We start from the raw sequence: 13,899 nt of genomic DNA, 5'->3' as shown, positions 1-13,899 counted from the left end.
GGATATAAGTTCCTTATCAGACATACAAATTTGTGCATACTTGAAAATTTGCACATATTGTCTCCATTCTGTCGTTTGTCATTTCATTTTCATTGGTGTCCTTTGAAGTACAAACATTTTTAGTTTTGCTGAAGTCCAATTTATGTTTAGAAATTTTCTTGCTTGGGTTTTGGTTTCATGCTTCAGAAACTTGCCTAGTCCAGGGTCACAGAGATTTATTTGCGTGCTTTCTTCTAAGGGTTTTATGGTTTTAGCTCTTTTTAGGTCTTTGATCCTTTCTGGGTTACTTTTTGTGTATGGTGTGAGGTAGAGGCTCATATCTATTCTTTTGCATGCGAGTATTAAAGAGTTTGTTAAAGAGACTGTTTTTTCCTCATGAATTGTCTTGGAGTTGTGTCTGTTTCAGAGTTTCAGACAGTGGAATCACATAGGATTGTGTGTCTGCTCTCTTTAGCTTCACGCTGTATCTTTGACATTCATCAGTGTTGCGTGCAGCAGTTCCTTCTTTTTTTGTTGGTATGTGTGCCCGTTGCACCAATACTGCAGATTTGTCTGCTCTCCTGGGCATTGGGTTGTTAGCGCTTATGGCAGTTTGAATTAAGCTGCTCTGAACATTCTTGCGTCTTTTTGGTAGACATAGCTGGATCACAGTGTGTGCACGTATGGGAGCTCAAGAGATAACAAATACAAATGGGGAGAATGTAAGGATGATAAATAATCTGTTAGAAGGGTATGGAAGGATTGTTTACTTTGATTACCAGCTTTTAAAGAATTTGCATGATACGCTTCACCTTTAACCAGAACGATACTGGCTACCAGTGACTGTTCGTGCCGCAGAAGATGTACTGACCGTGAAAGCAGGAGCAGCTGTTACCTTACCGTGCGGAAGGAAAGCCAGACTTCTCTGATTTGCAGCAGTGGCACACACAGAAAATCTGATAATATACTCCGCCTGGAGGATTCTGTTAAGAACACTAAGAAAAATAAGGGGAGTTATTTTTTCCTCTCATTTTAAAATTGGAAAATTTGTTCTGAGAAATATGAATAATCATATATGTGAGAAATAAAGATAAAAAGAGAATAAAAATACCAGCCATTTATATGAACTTGGGCTTTGTGTTTTCTTAGCTTACTTTATCAAAAGCAGGTAATGATCTCTATCCTGCAGGTTTTAGAGATTGTTTTATGACATCCGTGACGCGTATGAAAACGTTAAGCAAGGGGTGGCTGCCGTTAGCAATGGAGTGGATTTAATATTTTATCAAATATTTGGGGTGGAAGAAAGAGTAAAAGACTAATTTACTCAGCCAGGATCTCACTTAAATAGGACCGTGGCTTAAGTTTGAATGAATGGTAACGGAAGGTTGGTGGGTATTGTCTGGTTGCTGAAAATTCCCTCAAATGACTGATTACTGAAATTCGGTCACCTTTATTTTGAATGTGTTGATTTGCTGACGGACGCTCTGCAGACTTCCCACTTTGTGATTTTACTCTCCCCACTGCTTGACTCTCAGCTGCAGTGTCCTTCCTGTATACCATGTTGTTAGTGTCCTTTGTCTCGAGCCCTGTGACTTGTCTTCAGGAAATGTGCCAGCCAGGCTCGAGCACGAGATGAGAACCAGGAGGAGCAGGTTAGGACCTACTCTGACAGACTGGTGGCAGGAACTTTGGAGCCCCTCTTCTTCCCTTCCCTTCCACCACACAGAGGTGGTGTAGACACACCCCCTTCTGGGTTCCCGTCCTTGCCCTTACTGTTACTCCTGCCCTGCTTCCTGCCCCGCTGGTCACAGCCCAGTTGTAAGTGTCTGCGCAGGATGGCTCTGGCCTTGTGCTGGGTAGGGGGGAGGGGTCCGTCCTTGGTTGTCCATCCCCCGGCCCCTTCCTCGTCCTGGTGAGGGCCAAATGACCTGTGGGGCACCACCGTCTGTAGCCATAGAATGCTGAAGGTGAACTTTGTCAGTTATGATGATTCCTGGCTGCCTAGTTAACAAAGTAAGATTTGGGATTACAAAACCATCTTTAGAGCGGCTGTGATACTTACTGCTGAGCTAACAGACTGCACACTGTGATTGTAGGTGGCCTTACATACCTCTCTTTGGCACACTGTGAAGTCTTTATTATAATGTGTATGTGTGTATATACACACACACATATATACTTATAATCTCAGGTGTTGACTTGATAAAGCAGTATGTATGTTCCTAACTTTATTTTCTTTAGCAATATTAAAATTTTTTACTCCGAATTCAATAAAGATCAAGAAAAAAAAGAAAAAGCCAGTGAGTAAAATCATTAATTTCTACCAAAAATAAAATAAAATAACCACAGAGCACTGGTGCGGGTGCGTGTGGTCGGAGCCCCGTGCGGGTGAGAGGGCAGTCTCGGGAGACACCGCTGAGGTCCCGGCACCGGCCTTGGAAAATGGAGTGTCGTTAACATTCATTGTAAGGAAATGGCTGTATTCTGTGGATTGCTGGTTGAAGCTTGAGACATTTAATTGATAACCCCGGGATTATGGTTTGCTGTTACCATCTAAACCAGTGAAAACGAGCTTTTTGTTGATAACATCTGTGATGTCAGTAACACAGACTCCTCTCCATCCCTGCCCCCATCCACGAGCCTGATGGGTTAGTTGATCAGTGAGATGTTAGCAGTTTCAGAACGGATCACCTTTACCTCTACCAAGATGAGTAGTCTTTTGTTTTTTGTTTGGTGAAAATGATTTCAGGCATCTAGTCCATGCATTTTTTTGTTTAGCAGCGAAACTCTTCAGAATGGTGCGTTCGTTCTCCCCGTGTTCACTGCCTCCTCTCCCGTTCTCAAACTCACTGTAATCAGGCTTTTGTCCCTCAGCGTTCCCTGAGCTGCTGCTGTGTCAGGGCCACCGTGATGTCCACATGGCAAAAAACAGTAGTTAATTCCCAGCTTGTCGCGCGTCTCGATCTGGTTCCTCCTCGAGGCTCCTGGCTGGTTCCTTCTCTTCCCCCCCAGCCTCCTGATCTCCAAAGGGCCCGTCCTCACGTCCCCTCCTCTGTCTCTGCTAACCCCCAGGGATCTCATCCACGCCTGTGACTCTGATGCCAGCTGTACACCGAGTACCCACATTCACAGCTCACGGCCAGGCTCGGGTGTCCCGCCACCTCCCGGCAGACAGGTGCAGCTCACCCCACAGTCTGCTCCATCCCCCTGCCATCTCACTCACTGGCGGCTCCCAGCAAACACCCCAACACCTCGGATAATTCGGATAATGCGCACACTGCATATGCAGCCCTGCAGGAAATCCTGTGGGCTCCACCTTCAAACTGGAGTCAGAATCCAGCCCCACCAACTTTGCAGCTTCTGTCCAGACCGCTGGCACTGTATAAACTCTCCTTCCTTACTCTACAACATTCCCAGTTTCCCTGCCCTTTTTCCTTTTTTCTGAAGGATTTACTGTTTTCCACATAACTGCCTGTTCTTCATACGTATGAGGAAGGTAGGGATTTTTGTTCCCAGACCTAGCCATGCTGCCTAGAACAGTTCCTGGCAAACAGAAGGTGCTTAATAAGTTATTTGTTTAATTGATTCTGATATATTTTAGAACTTGTAGATAAAACCTTTTGGGTTCTTACCGGTTAGGTAGTGGTCATTACCTCAGGGACAACAAGCATTTTTATACAGTACTGTGGTTTACGAAATGCTTTCACGTGTTAACCTCATGTCTTCATTTATTCAGTCAACACAGACTTCAGTCAGCGTAACCTCCCCCCTACGGGATCCTGGGGTCCTCGCTGTGGCTTCCGAGTGAGATAAACGAGCCAGGTCTGTGTTCATGCTGGCCCCCCTCACTTGCTCAGCCAGCTCCTTCTGCCCCTGCAGGTTCTTCCAGATGGAGACAGCTGGTACCCTTCTCCATACCTTTGCTGACACTGCCCCTCTCAGGCTCACGGCTGCGCGCTCTCACACACACAGGTGCTCCTGTGTCTAATACAAAAGCAGGACTTCAAGGATGATTTAACTTTGACTCATTTTTCCCTCTGTCTTCCACAACCCCCTTCAAAAAATACATTGTCATGTTTTCTCCCTTGTGCCCTCACAGCTGGTTTCTTTTCTTTGTTTTCTCTTTCACTCATACAGCTTGTTCCTTAAAATTCTTTGTAGCCCTCCCCTTGCTTCCCCATGTGCCGTGTTCAGTGTGTTTCTGTCCCTGCTCTCTGCTAAGCCCAGAGGACCCCGAACGACAGGGACGTGGCCTCGGGAGGTGGCCCTGCGGAGGGGGTCCGGTCGCAGTCAGGCTTTCCTTAATAAATAGGGTTTGAATTGAATTTGGGCCAGAGGTCTGCATTGCTCAGATCTTGCAGGGCGTGTCTGAGATGGATAAGAAGCAGGTCCTTATCTAGGACTGAGAACTCTGGGACAAAGCCAGAGGGTCACCGCGCCATGATGCTGTTTACGGCAAGGGTGCGTGGTCAGCTGGTAGGTGCCCGTGACCAGCAGCGGTCCACATGGCTGAAGCGGAGGCCTGCAGCCGGCCTCAACCTCTGCTCACCTAGCTGGGTCTTTTGAATTCACCTTCCTGGTGAATAGTTCAGATGTTAAAGCAAAATACCTTCAGATCTGTGGCATTTGAAGATGGTCACAGGTAAAGGAAGGGTGTGGAGGACTTAGAGCTCGAAGAAAAACTGCAGAGGTGGTTGGAAGGCCCTAGGGGGCTGAACAGGACAGAAAGGAACGAGAAGCTGTGCCCGTTCCTGGCGAGGATGAGACGCAGTTTCCCCAAATCTTTGCACTCCATGGTTGGGTTCTTCACCAGCACCTGAGTGAAAGAAACAGACGAGCCACCGCATTTAATTACTATTTTTCTGACTTAAGTTTTGGGATGGGGTATGTCAGAGGGTAACAGAAACCTGAAACATTTCTTCTGTCCGTGTCAGTTCGCGTAATCCCAGAGCGAGGAGGTGGCTTAAGGGTCCTTAGGGAGGGGCACTGGAGGGTCGCTTCCGACCAGGCCTCCACTCCATTATCTCAGGCTGCCAGAGGGCGGAACGGCTGCCCCACCGGGACTCAGGACCCTGACCCTAGTGCCCTGAAAAGACACAGACTGGACCTGGCATCAGCCCTGGGTTCAAGGCCTGCAATCCGGGGCACAGATCCAGAGTTTCTTGCAAGACGAGGATAATGCCACCTCCCACCTGGCAGGGTTACTGGGTCGGGTGGGCAGCAGTAACATGCATTTGGTGCAAACTCACAGCCATTTTGTGGCCACTCAGATGCTGTGGGTGCTTCATAGCAGGTGCACCAGGAAATGCTCTAAATTAATGGCTGACCGTTTGACATGCACGCACTGTGCCCTGTACCTGTTTTATTGAGATGAAGTCAAACAAACAAAATAGCTAGAACTCCTATGTTAAACATTCTACTTAACCACAGGAAAAAAAAAAAATGAATCCTTCAGAAGGGTTTTGTCCCATTTCGCCCCAAAGGTGGTAACCTGACTGTGCCCTTTCAAGCATGTCTTCAGCTCCTGCGTTTCCCAGTCGCTGCACTGCAGTTAATGACGAGCCTTTGAACAGGTTTGTGGAGCAGCCCCGTCCGGCCTGGCGGGTGTCTGTCACAGGCTGTGCCCGAGGCAGAATTTCCTTTCCCCTCATGTTTTGCACTTATAAAGACATCCTCAATCTGGGTGTCACCGAGGAAAAGGCGCAGGTCAGGTGGGAATGTGAAGGTCACCGAAACGATTCGAGTGCACTTCGCCGCCTGGCGGAGAGTTCCTTGACGGGGAGTCCGGAGACACGCGGCTTCAGTCAGGGATCAGAGGTGCCTCATCCACCGGGGGCGGGGCGGTCCTGAGTGCAGACTGTCTGGGGTGGTTTGGACTCTGCAGGCAAACTTTTCCTTCTCCCCTAATCTAGCATGTCCAGGAGCCTCTGCCTGGGGCAGCCCTGACGTTTAAGGTGTGCTCCTCAAAATAGTCCACCCTCTAGGGCTGTATAGGGCCCCTTTTGGCACTTGGTTTACAAGGCTGCTTAGTGGCAATTATTGGGTACTATTTAGGTGTCATCCATGTGTAATCGGCCTGGCGAAACTGTTTTGTAACAAGTCTTTATCTTCTTGGTAATTTTGCTGGATTCTAGGATCATTTTGGTGGTAGGTTTGTTTACTTATTGTTAAATATGACATATAAGTAATACTAATATAATTGTTAAGAAAACTATGTCACCCAATAGCTGTAGCTACCGTTTAATGAGAATTTACTATATGCTAGACAGAGCTAAGTGCTTTGCTGGGGGGTGGGGTGTTATAACACGGTAATTTATGGTATATATAATATAATTCAGCAGTCTCAGTCACTTTTTGGGTAGGCACCATTCATCTCAGCAGGTGAGCAGACAGCCTTAGAGAAGCCAAGGAGCTCTGCCGGGTTCACGCAGGGGCCCAGCGTGTTTGTGTCTAACACCGGGCCCTGGGGTAGTTTGCCCGGCCGCAGGCCCCTTCTGCTCAGTCCTGGAATGGTGATCTTGGAGGAAGTCACCCCAGCCTCGGCCCCTGCCATGTGCTAACCAGCACACAGTCTGTACTTTTGATTTTCCTGTTTCTTAACTTTAGAGTGTACATATACAGCATGCTTCTAGTGACTCACGGAAGAAATGGCCTGAAACTGGCTTTCTTTCTGGTGTAGGCACCAAGGCACAATGCAGTCTTCTGTTTGTGCGTTTGTTGCATTTGTGTGACTTGTGTATATGCCTCACTCAGTTGGCTCTGCTTTTTATATCGTTCCATTGTACCCTAGGATTTTTTTTAAGTAGGCTTCGTGCCCAGTGCAGAGCCCCAGGTGGGGTTTGAAGTCACGACCCTGAGATCAAGATCTGAGCTGAGATTAAGAGTTGGATGTTGAACTGACTGAGCCACTCAGGTGCCCCACTCGGGTATTTTTTTTTATTTAAATGTGTATTTGTATTCATATCAGTCGGGTAGTTGGCTTTAGAAATCAGACATCTGTTGTGACGACTGCTCACTTTGCATAGGCTCTTTGCCCAGCAGGTTGTGGGGGAGACTTGTGCTGCTCTCAGGTCGAAAAGACAGTCGCTTCTAAGTTGACACACAGCAGTGAGGCAGTGGGATTTTAGGTCGGTAATTTACAAAGCAGGGCGGGCCAAAATTACAGTGGTTTGAGAAAAGCAGTCAATCAACAACCGAGTGGATGCAGAGACGAAGGAATGCGTGGCTGACCCAGGAGTCCTTGAACTAGGTCTGAGCAAGGTTAGCCGAGGTGGGGCCAGCCAGCGTTAGTGTGACAGCAGGCTGTTGGAATGAGATCTTTCCTGGTTTATTGTTGACTCCCTGCTACCTCCCCACCCATCTCCCCACCCTGACTTCTCCAGTTTCCACTGACTCTGTCTGTGCCTTCCGGGCGTGAGTCAGAGGAGGGTAAGGGGCTTCTCTTTCAGTTCTCAGAAGTCTGAGATTGCGTTAAGTTAAAATGTGATGTTTGTTCATGTTACCACACTGTAATTCCTGATGATCAGCCTACCTGGGTGAGTTCATATTTAGAGGACTTTATCTACAGGGCCCCTTGGAAGATTCAGAACTGGCAATTTATAACCAGAAGGGTTTGTGACGGACTCCCGATGAAGGAAAGTGTTCTGTCATTTAACAAAATTAGATATTAAAACAAGTAAACCCCATTTGATGTAAGTTAAGCACATTTTTCAGAAACCTTATGATAGGTGTATCAGCGGTCTGAACTGTGAGAATGAATTTGAAGCAGTTTTGAAACTGACTAAGCTGGTACTTGGAGGAGAGTGTCTGCTTTTCCTGCCCCTTGTTAGATGACAGCCTCAGCCTGACTCTCCGTCCTGCCCTGCTCTCCAGTTCCCCTGTGTGGGCTCATCGGGGTCAAAGTCATGCCTTGCCCACTTACCGTCCTGCCTGTGGCCATACTCCCCGTCCTTGGGGTGCTGTTCTGGCTGGCCCTTTCTCCTCTGTGAGAAATGAGGTCTGTAGAGCACGGGCATGTTCCTGGGACTCCAGTGCCATTCCTGGGCTCCTCCCAGAGCTGCCCCTGTCCTGTACCCAGCCAGCAGTGGGGCCGCCGCTGTGTGCAGCAGCAGGTGTTTGACCTGTGGTCCCTGGATAGGACCTGAGCAGTAGCTGGCAGTTGCTGGGGGAGGACTTCCAGGAGCGGAGCCCCACACCACAGAGTGGAGTGGACTGGCACTGGGGAGGGAGGGGAGCTGTTCCTCGTGTCCCCTTGTCACTTGGCTTTGGGGGCTCCTGTTTCTGCAGTAGCAAATGTATTATGTGCGCTGGGTAATCTGTACGACCGGTTCCAGATGCCTGACCACTGAGTGGCTGAAGCTGCCACAGTGGAGCGGGCGGGTGACGGGGGCGGGCAGTGCGGGTCGAGTCCAGAGGGAGGTCATGGTGCGAGCTCGAAGGGGGCAGAGTGGCACTTCCCGTGTGCCTTCCTGTGGGCTGCTGCTCTGTGACACAGTCCTCTTTCCTCTGAGTGTCCCTCCCTGACACTCCTTCCAGCCAGTCTGATCTTATTTCCTCTCCTGATAAACAAACCAAAGGCGGGGGGGGGGGGGGGGGGGGCATTGGTTTCTCATTTCACAATGATTTTCTGTCCGTTTCAGCCAAAGATCCTCCCTCCACCCCCAGTTCTTTCTGGCAAAGTGCTTTCCTGTTTAAAGGGAACCCTGGACTCCAGTTTTTCCTTATAGATGGGATCTCCTGTTGGCTAGTGCTTGCCTTTGGTTGATTAATTCATTGCCTTTTAGGGCAGTAAGAGAGTTCTTTTGGGGACAGTCTTGGGTTGTGGAAGAATGAAGAGATTAGGAAAAGAAAAATCTCTGAATAAACATTTAGTGCTCTAAGGGCTAAAGCTTTGTTCAGTCTTTTTTGGTGGAAGATATCCTAGGTTGTTGAATATACTTTTACCTTAGAAAATATGACACCACTCCCCCCCCCCCCCCCCCGCCACCTGAGGAGGTGACCTTTTTCTGACACCGCATCGTCAGGTGGGCATCCAGTCTGCTGTGGCACTGCATCCCCACCGTGGTGCTAGGGCCTTGGGCAGTGGTGGGTAACAGGGCGGAAGTAGCCCTGCCTTCCCGGGCCTTCCGGGCCAGTGGGGAAGACATCAGTGAGCTGGTATGGCTCCGAGGCCTACTTCCTGGAGGACTGATGGGCTCCTGACCCGGTCAGCCGGCTGGAGTTGGGGCCACCTCCCACCTCAGGGGTCCCAAGGATGAGCAGGAGCCTGTGGGGGTGAGGGTTCTGCTTAGGAAGACCCAGGCTTGCCTGAGGGCCTGAGCAGCAGAAGGACCTGAGGTGTGGTGGGACCGGGGTGGGGGACAGGGGTGTAGGGGGGCCCACACGTGCAGCAGGCTCTGAGCACGCAGGTCTTAGCCCGGAGCCATGCCCCGCTGTGAGGAGTCCGAACCGGGGAGGTGATGCGACTGTGTCGGCTTTGGCACAGGTGGTGCCATGGCCGGAGAGGCTGGAGAGTGGGTGCGAGGGCACAGGCGAGCTGGGAGGTCCCTGCAGAGGGACGGGGGCACCGGGGAGTGGTCCGAGATGGTGTGCAGGTGCAGGCGCAGGGGGAGGTGTGGGCGGCGCACGACCCTGAGCAGCCCCACCCCTGCAGTTGCTGGAGCCAGAGTCCCGCGGGGGCCTCCGGCAGCCGGGCCCACTTCTCTGTCCTGGTGCCAGCACATGGGCGCCCAGCGAGTGTTTGCTGAGCTGTCACCTTTTGGTGTTGGCTCATGGGATGTGGAGGAGAGGTAATTTCACCCTTTCCAAAATGTATAATAGTTATGTTTCTCTTACTTCAAAATCGACAGGTTCATTATCACCGTGAAAATCAAACATTTTAAACATTATAGCTGATCTGTTTTCTTCACGTTACCTGAGATGTCTGTCTTCTAGGAGAACCTTAGCATAAATGATATTTAAAGTGAATCCCAGGGGCGCCTGGGTGGCTCAGTCAGTTGAGCATCTGACTCTTGATTTTGGCTCAGGTCATGATCTCCCGGTTCGTGGGTTGGAGCCCCGCATCGGGCTCTGTACCGACGGCACGCAGCCTGTGTGGGATTCTCTCTCTCCCTCTCTCTCTGCCCCTCCCCTGCTCACGCTTTATGTCTTTCTCTCTAAATAAAAATAAAATAAACATTAAAAAAAATAAAAAATAAAGTTTTCATCTTAAAACAGTTTTTTTAAATGAGCCCCAAATGGTGTTTTAATTGTTGTGGTTTTGCTCTGCATCCTGCATACTTTGAATGGGTGACAAGCTGAGTCACACCCCAGTGCATATAATTTCCTGGGACGTTCTGTATCCCGAAGAGCATCCCAAGCTCTAGATTAAGTCAGCGAAGTAACATTGGCAGACTGAAAAAAGGCTTAAGAAATGCCAGTGCCCGGGCTCCTCCAGGTCGGTGGTCTCCAGATTCCTGGCAGTGGACTGTCCTCCCCTCCCGTCCCCATCTCTCCTCCACCCCCCGCGTCACCTGGTGCTTCTGAGGTCGTGCGTTTTTGCACGTGTGAAACAGCAGTCGAGTTTTACAAGGTTGGCATCCTCGCTGCCTTGGGCCCCGCAGCAGAAACAGGGAACATGTTGATTGCACGCTGCCGTCATCCCTCCCTTCCCCCCCCAAACCTGCTCTCCCTGGGTCTGTCCCTCGGGAGTCAGTGCACCGTCTGCGGCGGTCCCCTCGAGTTCTTCCCCCCACGTCGCAGGGCACTGCGCTTCCACAGCCTAACCTGGGTGCGGCCGCTTCTTCCTCCTCTCCCGCCGTGTGGGTGTCGTGTGTCGTCATCATGTGTGGGCGGCGGCGGTGGGAGGCGGCACCCTCAGCTCTCTCTGCTTCCACACCTGTCCCTACGTTCACCTCCTGTCTCCTCGTGATTACACTCAGGTTATGTAACTTGGGCAGGAAAGTCACAGAAGTGACGCTGCATTTTCTCACTGGGTCCCATCAGGTGACGTCACAATTTCATTTTGTCACACGGCTGGTGGTAGTGTTCGCTCTGATCCCCTGATTTAGGTAGTGGTGTTCTCCAGACCTCGCTGTAAAGTCACCTGTTTCCCTTTGTTGGTAACTATTGTGTTTGGATTTACTTTGAAACTATATAAATACCTCATTTCTCATTAGATTTTTAAACTTTCAGATCAGTATGGACTCCTGGTTTCCTCTTTAATGTATGTAGTCTGCGACCATTGGCGTTGATTTTGAGTACCCATGACTCTTCGAGCCCTTCTTTGCTTTCTGGCACAGAATGTTCTAGCGCCGGCTCTGGGAGGGCCCGAGGAGTCCTGGCTCCTTTGCCGGAGGCTGGTATTTAGAAACCGAGCTCAGGCGCTAGATGCGCTCGTTGTTGGATGTTGCTGCCTCCTGGCCTGTCGGTGGACAGAACGAGGACCCTGTGTATGTACCCAGCCGTTCAGGTCTGTGTTTTTGATGTCCCTGTATATCATCATGAGGTCACACTGACACCCCCGATTCTGATCCAGTCCTGCAGGGTTTATTCTCCCTTACTCGTCTTTGTTTTTAATTTTTTTTAATGTTTATTATTTTTGAGAGACAGCGCGTGAGAGTGGGGGAGGGGCAGAGAGAGAGGGAGACAGAATCCGAAGCAGAGCTGTGAGCACAGAGTCCGATACGGGGCTCGAACTCACGAGCCATGAGACCGTGACCTGAGCTGAAGTCGGACGCTCAAACGACTGAGCCGCCCAGGCTCCCCAGTTCTCCCTTATTGGTAACTCCCTTCCCTGACAGTGAGGACCCTGGCTCCCGTTATCCTGAGTTTGTTCATTTATTTGATCAGTCCTCCTGGTTACGACCCATCTCCCATCCCGTTGCCCTGCAGGAGCATCCTCTCGACCCAGCATCTCCCCGTTGGGGCTCTGACCCCCACTCCCTGTTGGGCTCTGCCTTAAGGGCTCCAGAAGGAGACTGGAGGGGGGTGCAGGAGGGAGAGGGGCCCGGGGACTTCCTGCTGCTCCTCTTTGAGTGACGCCCCTGGAACCCTTCTTCCTCCAGGCCAAAGTGCCTGCCAGTAGTAGCTGCTCAGGACATCCGGGCGTCAGGTGGGCTTCTCTCCCTCTCAGCTTCTCGGGTCCCCACCCGTGAGCACAGAGACCCCCGTGCCAGCAGCAGCCCACCCTCAGCCGTGCGGAGCCCTTTGCCTAGTGTCCGGAATTCCCTCCTTCGGTTCCCTGACCCCGCGGGTAGTCGTGTTGCTTCCTGCGTGTGCGCCTGCTGTGTCCGTGGCGAGTTAGCGCTCCTAACAGTTCTTTACGTGAAACTTCGGTGCTCAGAGAGCTGGTGTGCTTCAACTCTGGGCTCCGCCCGACCCGGATGACAGGGTCACCCTGGTTTTGCATTGACTCTGGTTGACAGCTCCCTCTCTGCCGTTCACCTGAGAAGTCCCGTGGGATCAGCGCGACTTGGTGGCCCTGCGCAGTGGACAGGGCGGTCTGCTGCCGTGCGTGCTTGTCTTCGTGATTGGTACACGCCAGTGTCACGTTTTCACTGCGTCCTCAGAACTCTTGGGTCTTTTCAAGCGTTCGTCCCATTTTCCCGTTCATCTGACTGGCCTGGTGAATTCATGCCCATCCAGTTCGGGGAAATTTGCGCAGAACTGTGTACAAGGCAGAAGCAACAAGACCGTTTGTATCAAAGGGGAGGAGGGAACTCGACGAGGAGGATAAGGTGATCGATGTGGAAAGAACAGGGATGGCCGCGAGGCACTTCGCCCCTACCTGCCTCGGTCCTCAGGGTCAGTGGGCCCCTGAGGTGGGTGAGGAGTCCCGGAGGACGAAGTGGCTTCTCTGGCACGGCTGGCTACCAGGTGGTACACGGAGGAGCTGAAGCTCCAGAATGGGCGCTGGGCCGCTCGCCCCCGACCCCCCTGCACCGTCAGGCCACGCCAACGCGTAGAGATGGTTACAGCTGCAAGTTACGACAAACACTGCATGTTGTCAACGGCAGACGAATAATGGGTTATCTGTTTTTAAAAGCCGTTTAGCAGAAAGTAGGATTGAAGGTTAGATCTTTAAAGAGTGGATAACTTTGTAGGCTCTAATAGTGAAAGGACGAAGGAAAAAAATGAATCAGTTCAGTTTTGTTGAAAATATTTTTATGAAAAGTAATTTCTGTAAAGTAAAAATAGTGTAATTGAGATGAAAAGCAGGAACCGAGCGGAGGCGTGGCGTTTACAGGTAGCATGTTTCACAAAGTCAGAGTAAAGCACTTATGCAGTAGGTTAAACAAGATTAAGACGTGATCGGTGAGCAGTTGTGATGAGTGGGTAGTCCTCCCCGTAGGGCTTACGAGTAGACTCGCCAGGCCTCAGAGAACTGTCGGTTCAAAGGCAGGTGAACCATCCGTGTATGGTGTTGGGGGGCGGGGTGTGGTGACAGATTAGGAACCACGAAAAAAGTTAGTGCCTTTTGGAGAATCCTGGAATTTCATCCTAAAATTACTTTAAAATAGTAAAAAAGCTTCTGTGCATGCAAAGGTTCATTGCAGATTTATTCACCATAAAGAAGGTACTGATTTTCAAAATTAAAAGTTTAACCTGTCTGTTCAGTAGACACATGATTTACAATTGTTGGTGCACCAACTTAGTGAAATAGCATGCATCTGTTAAAATGATAATTGAGTGGTACAGAAACATGAGACATCTAAAAAGTAAAAGAATACAGACGATATGAAACATGGAATATGCCTACGAGCAAGAGTGGCACGGGGTCACGGGCAAATTAAAAGTGGCTCATTACGGGTAGGATTCTCTTTGATTTTCATGAATATGTGTTTGGGTTGTACATTGGAAACAGTGACTGCCACCTCTCGTGAGTCTTGGGGTTTTGTGGAACAGTCCAGAATGTTGCATTATGCCCCTGCCAGAGCGAGC

The 13,899-nt window shown here is 50.2% G+C and overlaps 1 protein-coding gene and 1 long non-coding RNA gene across 2 annotated transcripts in view; both read left to right on the top strand.

Annotated features, from left to right (window-relative positions):
• The window catches only part of LOC113601473 (uncharacterized), a 29,194-nt gene extending 16,038 nt beyond the window's left edge, over positions 1-13,156 (top strand). Inside the window, exon 2 of the long non-coding RNA XR_003422780.2 lies at positions 802-13,156. This is a non-coding gene — a long non-coding RNA (uncharacterized LOC113601473). The remainder of the gene's footprint in view (positions 1-801) is intronic.
• The window catches only part of CDC42BPB (CDC42 binding protein kinase beta), a 102,053-nt gene that overhangs the window by 25,266 nt on the left and 62,888 nt on the right, over positions 1-13,899 (top strand).

Source organism: Acinonyx jubatus, chromosome B3 (assembly GCF_027475565.1).
Source record: "Acinonyx jubatus isolate Ajub_Pintada_27869175 chromosome B3, VMU_Ajub_asm_v1.0, whole genome shotgun sequence".
Classification (NCBI taxonomy): domain Eukaryota; kingdom Metazoa; phylum Chordata; class Mammalia; order Carnivora; family Felidae; genus Acinonyx; species Acinonyx jubatus.
This window is presented reverse-complemented; position numbering and strand designations above follow the sequence as displayed.